This window comes from Amblyomma mixtum, chromosome 10, assembly GCF_055824585.1.
Source record: "Amblyomma mixtum isolate Tamu chromosome 10, ASM5582458v1, whole genome shotgun sequence".
Lineage (NCBI taxonomy): Eukaryota > Metazoa > Arthropoda > Arachnida > Ixodida > Ixodidae > Amblyomma > Amblyomma mixtum.
The window spans coordinates 125,499,973-125,507,520 of record NC_143021.1 but is presented as its reverse complement, the minus strand read 5'-3'; the positions used below and the strand labels follow the sequence as shown (position 1 = coordinate 125,507,520).

The window sequence follows — 7,548 nt, the reverse complement described above, 5'->3', positions numbered from 1 at the left end:
TACGAAATATCAGACCCAAGTATCTGCTGCACCATTCTGCGTATCGTTTCAAGAAATCGTTTGGGATATTGTCTGGTCCGGGTGATTTCTTAGGGTCAAGCGTGAGTAATAGATTAAAAATGCCCGCATCTGATATGATTAAAGGGTCAATGCGCGATGTTTGATTGCCGTAAAAGTCCGGGAGATTACCGTCATCTTTTGTGAAACTTGAGTGAAAAAACGTGTTGTACGCATTAGCATTGTTAGCTCTATCCTCAGGAGACAAGTCGGATAACGGGTTTTTAGTTGGGCGGAAATGGTTCCAAAATCTATGCGGGTTGTTTGTCAGAAAGTTAGGCAGTGTTACATTAAAATAGTGTTTCTTGGCCTGTTTGCCTATCTCTCTGAACTTTGCGATTGCGCACGCTAGTTTTGTAGTTTTAGAAGGACATGAACCATGATTTTTGATAGAAATACGCAACCTTTTCACATGACTTTGGCGTGGATGACATCCCTTGTTACCCATGGACTGTTTCTTTGTGGACGCTTGGTTTTTAGTGGAACATGATTAGTTATGCAGTGTGAAACCATAGTCTTAAAATGAAGACAAACCCTGTTAATATTGATTGAGGGGTCGGAGACCATTTCACTGAATGCTTCAAATTCATGTGCGAGGTAGGTTAATATGCTGGCATCATCAGCCTTATCGAAGTTCAGTGTCGTCTTGACATCAGATCGTTTTTGTATTGAGCAGTCTAGAGGTAACAAACATAATGGTATGTTGTGATCAGAGATGCCTTCGATGATTTTTGTCTGCGCTTGGTGTACTGGAAAGTGATCACTGATTAGTATAAGATCGAGGATATTGTTTCCTGATCCTTGCTTGCGCGTTGGTTCTAGGATAATTTGGTGGAGATTAAAGGAGAGCATTAAGTCAAAAAGAGCTTCTGAAGATGATGATGTGTGTTGCATAGTTATCCAGTCCACGTCCGGAAGGTTAAAGTCACCCATGAGAATGATTCTAGTGCTGCAAGCATATTGTTGAAGGAAGTCATGAATGACAGAAATGCACTCATCTCCTGAAGAGGGGCTCCTATACAGACAGCCTACACAGACAGTAGCATTGTTGCAGAGAAGTCTGCAGAATACGCTTTCAGCACCTGACACATCTGGGAGCGTAACAAACGGCAGGGTTTTCTTTATCAAGAGAGCCACACCACCGCCACGGGAGTCTCGGTCTTTCCGAATGACTGAGTAGTTGGGTGGTGCGATTTCATGACTCGAAATTTCTGGTGAAAGCCAAGTCTCCGTGACGGCGACAATATCAGGTTTCCGATCAATTAATAGGTTTTCTAAAGATTCTACTTTGTTTACTATGCCCCTTGCGTTTACATTTATGATGGTCAGTGCTTTAATCGCGCTCTTCCCCGTGTCGTTGGTGGGCTCCTTTTTTCGACTGTCTCCTCCTGCTCTTCTTTTTTTTTTCAGCGGAACTTTCTCGTTCGTTTCGTCATCCCAAACAAAGGCACAGCTGTTTATAAATAATTTGTCGAAGGCAAGCGAAACTTTGTCCCCTTTTTGTCGATTTTCTTTGGCACTGCTCCACAGTTTTTTTCTGATTTCTCGAATTCTCGGAGAGAAATCTTCCCCAATGGCATATTTCGTGTCTTTAAGTTTAAAACCTTGCTTCAGTATTGCCGACTTGTTACGGGCATCCAGTAGTTTAAAAATTACCGGTCTAGTCTTATTAGCCTGCGGCCTGCCTAACCGGTGAATACGTTCAAAGGCAACTGGATCGAGCTTTAGGGTATCTTGAATGATACTTTTGTTGACAGCCTGCTCCAGAGTTTCGGTTGATTCTTCTTCATCTTCTGGTAGCCCATAAACAATTAAGTTGGATCTCCTGCTCCTGTTCTCAAGATCATCTATTTGTTTTTCCAGTATTTCTATTACGTGATTCATGCGAGAAATCTCAGTTTGACAAGACTGCACTTTAGTTTCTAGAAGTGTTATGGCATCTAACTTGTTTTCTATGTCTGCCAGCCGTTTTTCCTTTATTTCTTTAATATCTTCCGCAATATCCTTCAGTTGTTTAGCGATTTGTGCCATTTCAGGGCCGGGATTTGTTTCAACGTCCCCTGACAACAGGAGGAGTTTGCACAGGAATACAACAACATCAAACACTTCAAGACACAGCTGCAGGCACGGCAGCACTACCAAGAAACGGTCGCTAGAGCGGAAGCATTTGCCAAAACGCCTGCTCACCTGCACAATGAAGACGAAAGGATTAGCGCACCGCATGCTAGTAGTGCCGCCGAGCCCACTGCCGATGCAATTCCTGGGAAGGGTATATGTAGCCCATTCATGTGGTGGCGCTCCCAGCAGATCATGCGTATAAATGTGCTCGCACGTTGCTGCTCCCGGATGATGAGGTCGAAGAATTTCCGCTGACGTCAGGGAATCGCACGCATGGAAACGAGTTCCGTTCACCGGCGAGGTCACCCAGGCTATCTCGGAAGGTTCGATGCCGCTGGCAGTACCATGATGAAACAGTCCAAGGGCGAGCTGCACAATGAAGACGAAAGGATAGCGCACCGCATGCTAGTAGTGCCGCCGAGCCCACTCGAAAGGACGAAAGACTGATGTCATAAGAGTAGGATGAATGAATGAAACGAGCAGCGCGATTCTAAACAGATTCGAGGGCATTGATGAGATATGCTTGGTGAGGATTCCAGATGGGCGACGCAAATTCTAGTTTGGACCTGACTTATGACTTGTAAGCTAATAACTTGACATGATGGGGAGCATGATGAAGATGGTGTTTTAGGAAACCTAATGTCTTGTTTGCTTACGATATTATATTAGTAACATGCAGGCTCCACGAAAGATCACTAGAAATAGTTATGCCTAGATACTTGTATGATTGTACTAGTTGTACGGGAACTTCAGATATTACGTAAGAGAAGGTTAAAGGATTACGGCGACGGCTAATGGACAAACGATTACACTTACGTGGGTTATGTTCCATTAGCCATTTATTACACCACTACAAACGGCATTAAGATCAAGATCATTTTGAAGAGAAGATTGATCAGCGGTGGTGAGAATAGCACGATAAAGTACACAGTCGTCAGCGAACATGCGTATGTTGAATGTTACATTTGAAGGCAGATCATTAATGTCTATAAGAAACAGTAGTGGGCCAAGCACAGATCCCTGTGGGACGCCCGACGTTACTGAGAGTCAGTTAGAGTTCTTATGGTTAACGGAGACAAACTGCGAACGATTAGTCAAAAATTCTTCGATCCACTTCAAAATATGGGGGTGCAAATTTAATCGAGAAAGTTTTATCAGCAGGCGTTTATGGGGTACTTTATCAAAGGCTTTGGCGAAATCTAGAAAAATGATATCAGTCTGTAGATTAGAATGAAGGCTAGCATGCAGATCATGAATGAATGTGGCAAGTTGGGTCGCACAGGAGAAACCCGTGCTGAGCAGAATGGAAGAAGTTATTCGAATCAAGGAATGTCATGATGTGGGTATAGGGAACGTGCGCTGCCCAGGTGGCACTGCAGTTATTCCACTGTTCGACTAAAAACTGCTGCCGTCAGTCGCTTGGGCCGCTACAAACGCGAGGGCACATTCTGAACGATCAGAAGCCCGCGTTTGGTTGATAGCACTATCTGCCTCGCTTCTGTACACATAACCCCGATAACTGACACGCACCACGTGTGGCTTCGACAGCGCGCAGAAGCTCACGCCAATAAGCTCAGGAAGGTGGCGTGGAATAGCACCAAGAGCGCCCCCAGAACTGCTTGCTCCTCTCGCTATGCTGTGTCTCAAGGCGATGCAGTCGACACGGCAAACTTGAGCTGCGGTTCCCTATAGATGACGTGTTCCATGATTTTGCAGGGAATACCAGTTAGGGAGATGGGGCGGTAATTAAGCGGCGAGTTCTTGTTACCTGATTTGTGAGAAAAAGTGAGAAAATTTGATTTGCACGCAAAAAAAATTCCATTATCAGCATAATGCAAGAGGTTCCTTCAATGACCAGCAGCAGGCGGTAACTATACGGCAATAGCAAGAAGTGCCTTATCTTCTTTTATACTAGATTACTGCGTACAAAATGCACAATTATATTGTTCCCTATCCCTATTTTATAGTCACATATGAAGGAATCCAACAGGAACAGAAATCGAGGAAAGCAAAGGGAAATGTGTTGTCGATTAAATTTGTGGGATTGATCAATTGTATGTTAGTTGTCTAACCAATTTTTACTTACATAATTATTCATAAAAAGTAGAATATAATGTTACTCAACGATTACTCTTCTCAGAAGCGGGATTTTGAAGCGCATAGCTACTGCCGTACTTGAACCGTGGACGACCGCGTACGGAACACGCAGTGCTGAATGGAGTCGGCTCGGGCAGCGCGCACGGCGTTCCGCCGCCGATGAGCCTTGGCTTGGGTGAACAGCCAAGGCGTTTACAGCGCGCGTTACTGTGGCGCCGTATTCTGGATAACGACGCTTACCTTGTTGGAGGAAGAAATTGAGCTGCCCTGCAAAAGAGCGTTAAGCTTAACCACGCACTCGCGGTATTATGGGATGTTTTACATGCACAGCTATTGACGAGGCCGGCGCTGGCAAGCACTCGAAAGCTTAAGTTATAAGCACTCAAAGACAGTAAACAAGTAACAGAAGGTGGACACCGGTCGCATCAGTTCATTTGGTACATCACCGTACGCAGCATATAAAGGGCTCAAAAGAATCTTCTGGCGGGCTAGTTGGCAAGAATCATTCATAATTAAAACTACGCGAACAAAACAAGGACACTAGAAAGAAACCAGACAACACACAGTGCGCTTGTGTGTGTTGTCTGGTTTCTTTCTAGTGTCCTTGTTTTGTTCGCGCAGTTTTAATTATGAATATAAAGGGCATCGGTTCCAATCCCATTTTTCTAATCATATTTTTTTAGAGCGCACCTCTTGCGCCCCTTTGTGAGTTGAGACCCACCGTGGCTGCCGGTTAAACCGAACCAAGCCATAAAAAAAAATAAACTGCGACTGGTGCTCGAACCCGCGGCGCAGCGAACAGACCAGCTTCTCTCGCCGTAGCGCTAGGACACGGGCACTAGGCAATCGCCACAACCGTTTACGCCTAGCATTTAAATGCAGCACACTCTCACGCTGTCCATTGCAAATCAACGCCTTCTGCAACTAATACTGCTAATATCGCCGCCAGGCGTCCCGACGACCCAGCAAAGCAAAACAATGAGCCCACAGAGAGTGAGAGCTCTAAGTTAACACAGCAGATGATCAGGCCTCGTAATAAAGCGCAAAACACTCACGCGCTGTGCACTGCACATCCTCGTCTTCTTCGACTAATACTGCTATCGAACAAATATCTTCGCCACAAGTGCCGACCACCCGAATGGCAAAGCAATAAGCTTACATTGCGTGAGATACAGACAGAGCTTTGCTCAAATGTCGCATTAGGCATAATCGTAATCGTCTTCGGAATTTTGCTTTTTCTAACCAAGTATCTGTGACGTAAAAATAATTGCGTTGTGAGTTTCCCATTGATCAACCCCACAGATAAAAACAAAACCTTTTTCCTTTATAATTTCCTTCTCTGTAGCTCTTGCTTCCCTTCAAATCTAAGTCATAACGAGGCTCTCATGGCCCATGCCGCAACCTATGTGTCCTCAACAATTCCATTTTTTCTTATAAAGGAGTAAAAATCAGGTCTCGAACTTCACACTGACCACATGCGGCTGCATTTCATTTCGCACAATGGCAGCCTTTCAGAAAATATATTGCAAGCGTGTTTTTCTCCTTTGCTTAGTTGATATGTCAAAACGCCAATAAATTTGCTACTAGCTGTAGCCTCTCTAGGCTTGGCTAATGATGGCGATATTGTGCAGTGTTTGGGGGTTGCAATCTCATGTATAGAGCGATTATCGATTATTGGTGACAGGGAAGATGCCCTCGACTCAGCGTGGCAAGCTCAGCCAGAAGCCAGCTACCAAGTGAGAAAGGGGGGAGGGGGGGGGGGGGGGGGTCGTTTGGCGCTCAGCTTTCACCGGTCGCAAGCCAGAGATTGGGTTGGAGGCAAACGTTCAAAAACAAAACAGAGCTTATACAGCAAAGAGGCGATACTGAGGACTGAAGCTTTCCTAAAGACTTGTACGAGCACATACAAAGTGGATTACAATATATTGCAACTCGTGAAAAGTAACACTCAATGCCACGCCGTCTTCGTCTGCAATGAGTAGCATTTTCTCCAGCCTTCTCGACTGTTCAACGGTGCGTGCGAACATGTTTCCTTTGGCGCTGCGCCGGTGAGCGAAGTGTAGAGGGCAGCGACACACAAGGTTAGGCTCTCTCCTGGGTTCCTTCTCCACTGTCCGAGATTTCTCTACGGCGCGCGCTGGTGAGTTTGCTTCCGCGCTGCGCCGATCTTCCGAACGTGGGTCCAATTTTGTGACACCTGTAATATAATTCGAGCAAAACAATAACTACTTCGTGCATGGCAAAAAAATATATAAAACGGGTGCTTATGGCTACCCTTAGTAAGCAGGTAGGAACTGAGCCGAGAAATCTAAAAGATGATACTTTTCCGCTACATTGTAAGCTTATCTGCGAAGTTAGTTCTCTGCAAAACTTCCGTACATACTTCTCCGGTGGCTCTAAGTCTGAATTTTATGTTGTTGAGGTGAGTGAAAATATTTCCGAATCTCTGTCTATGTAAGCTGACGTGTCCCAACTTCAAAATCTCTATTTGTTCCAAGGTTCAGTAACAGAGAAACAAATATTGGGGGTCATGGTGTACCGCCCTGTTATTCGTATACTTAGTCATCAAATGATGCTGTTGCTATGCTGGCTTATCAAAATGAGTCAAGGACAAGAATCACACAGACACGGAGATCGACTTGTGTATCTAATAGAGCTATCGATCTAAAACTGTATTTTGCACAGTACTTCTTTCTTAGCAATTCTAAACCGCCATTCATTTTTTGTTTGCGAAATTGCCGGTTATGGCGACAGCATTTCGCGTGCTTCTTTTCTTCTAGCGCATAAAAGGGGAGTTTTAGGGGAAAGTAGTCGCTGAGTGATCAGAACGCGGTAACTTGTCGATACAGCAAAGGTAGATTTTCGGCCAGTTGGTCCAACATACTCGTAGGAAAAAACCGGTCACCGCTCGTCGTATGCCGTCCTCGTCCTCATTCTCTTTGATATCGTGGTATCTCCCAACAATCGAGTGAAATTCACCGACACGATGATTGTTAGCGCATAGTGATGATGATGATGATCATGATGATGTCCTCGGCGGAATGGCACATACCCACGGCGGGGGATTGGCCAAGGTGCATAGCGGATACAAACGCACACATGTACAGGGAATGGACTATATCTGAATTTTAAATTTTGGGACGCAGAGCTAGAATTTGTACAAAACAAAAAATACCGAGAAAGAAAAGTTGTGAATTCACATTCTAGCAGAGTAATCTACCAGATGAAATTATATAAACGTGAATAGAATCTAACACTGGTTTCAGGGCATATCCC

General features: G+C 44.8%; 1 pseudogene; it reads right to left on the bottom strand.

Annotated features, from left to right (window-relative positions):
* Positions 1-1,382: 1,382 nt before the first annotated feature.
* On the bottom strand, positions 1,383-2,594 carry LOC149326871 (uncharacterized; annotated as a pseudogene).
* Positions 2,595-7,548: the final 4,954 nt, after the last annotated feature.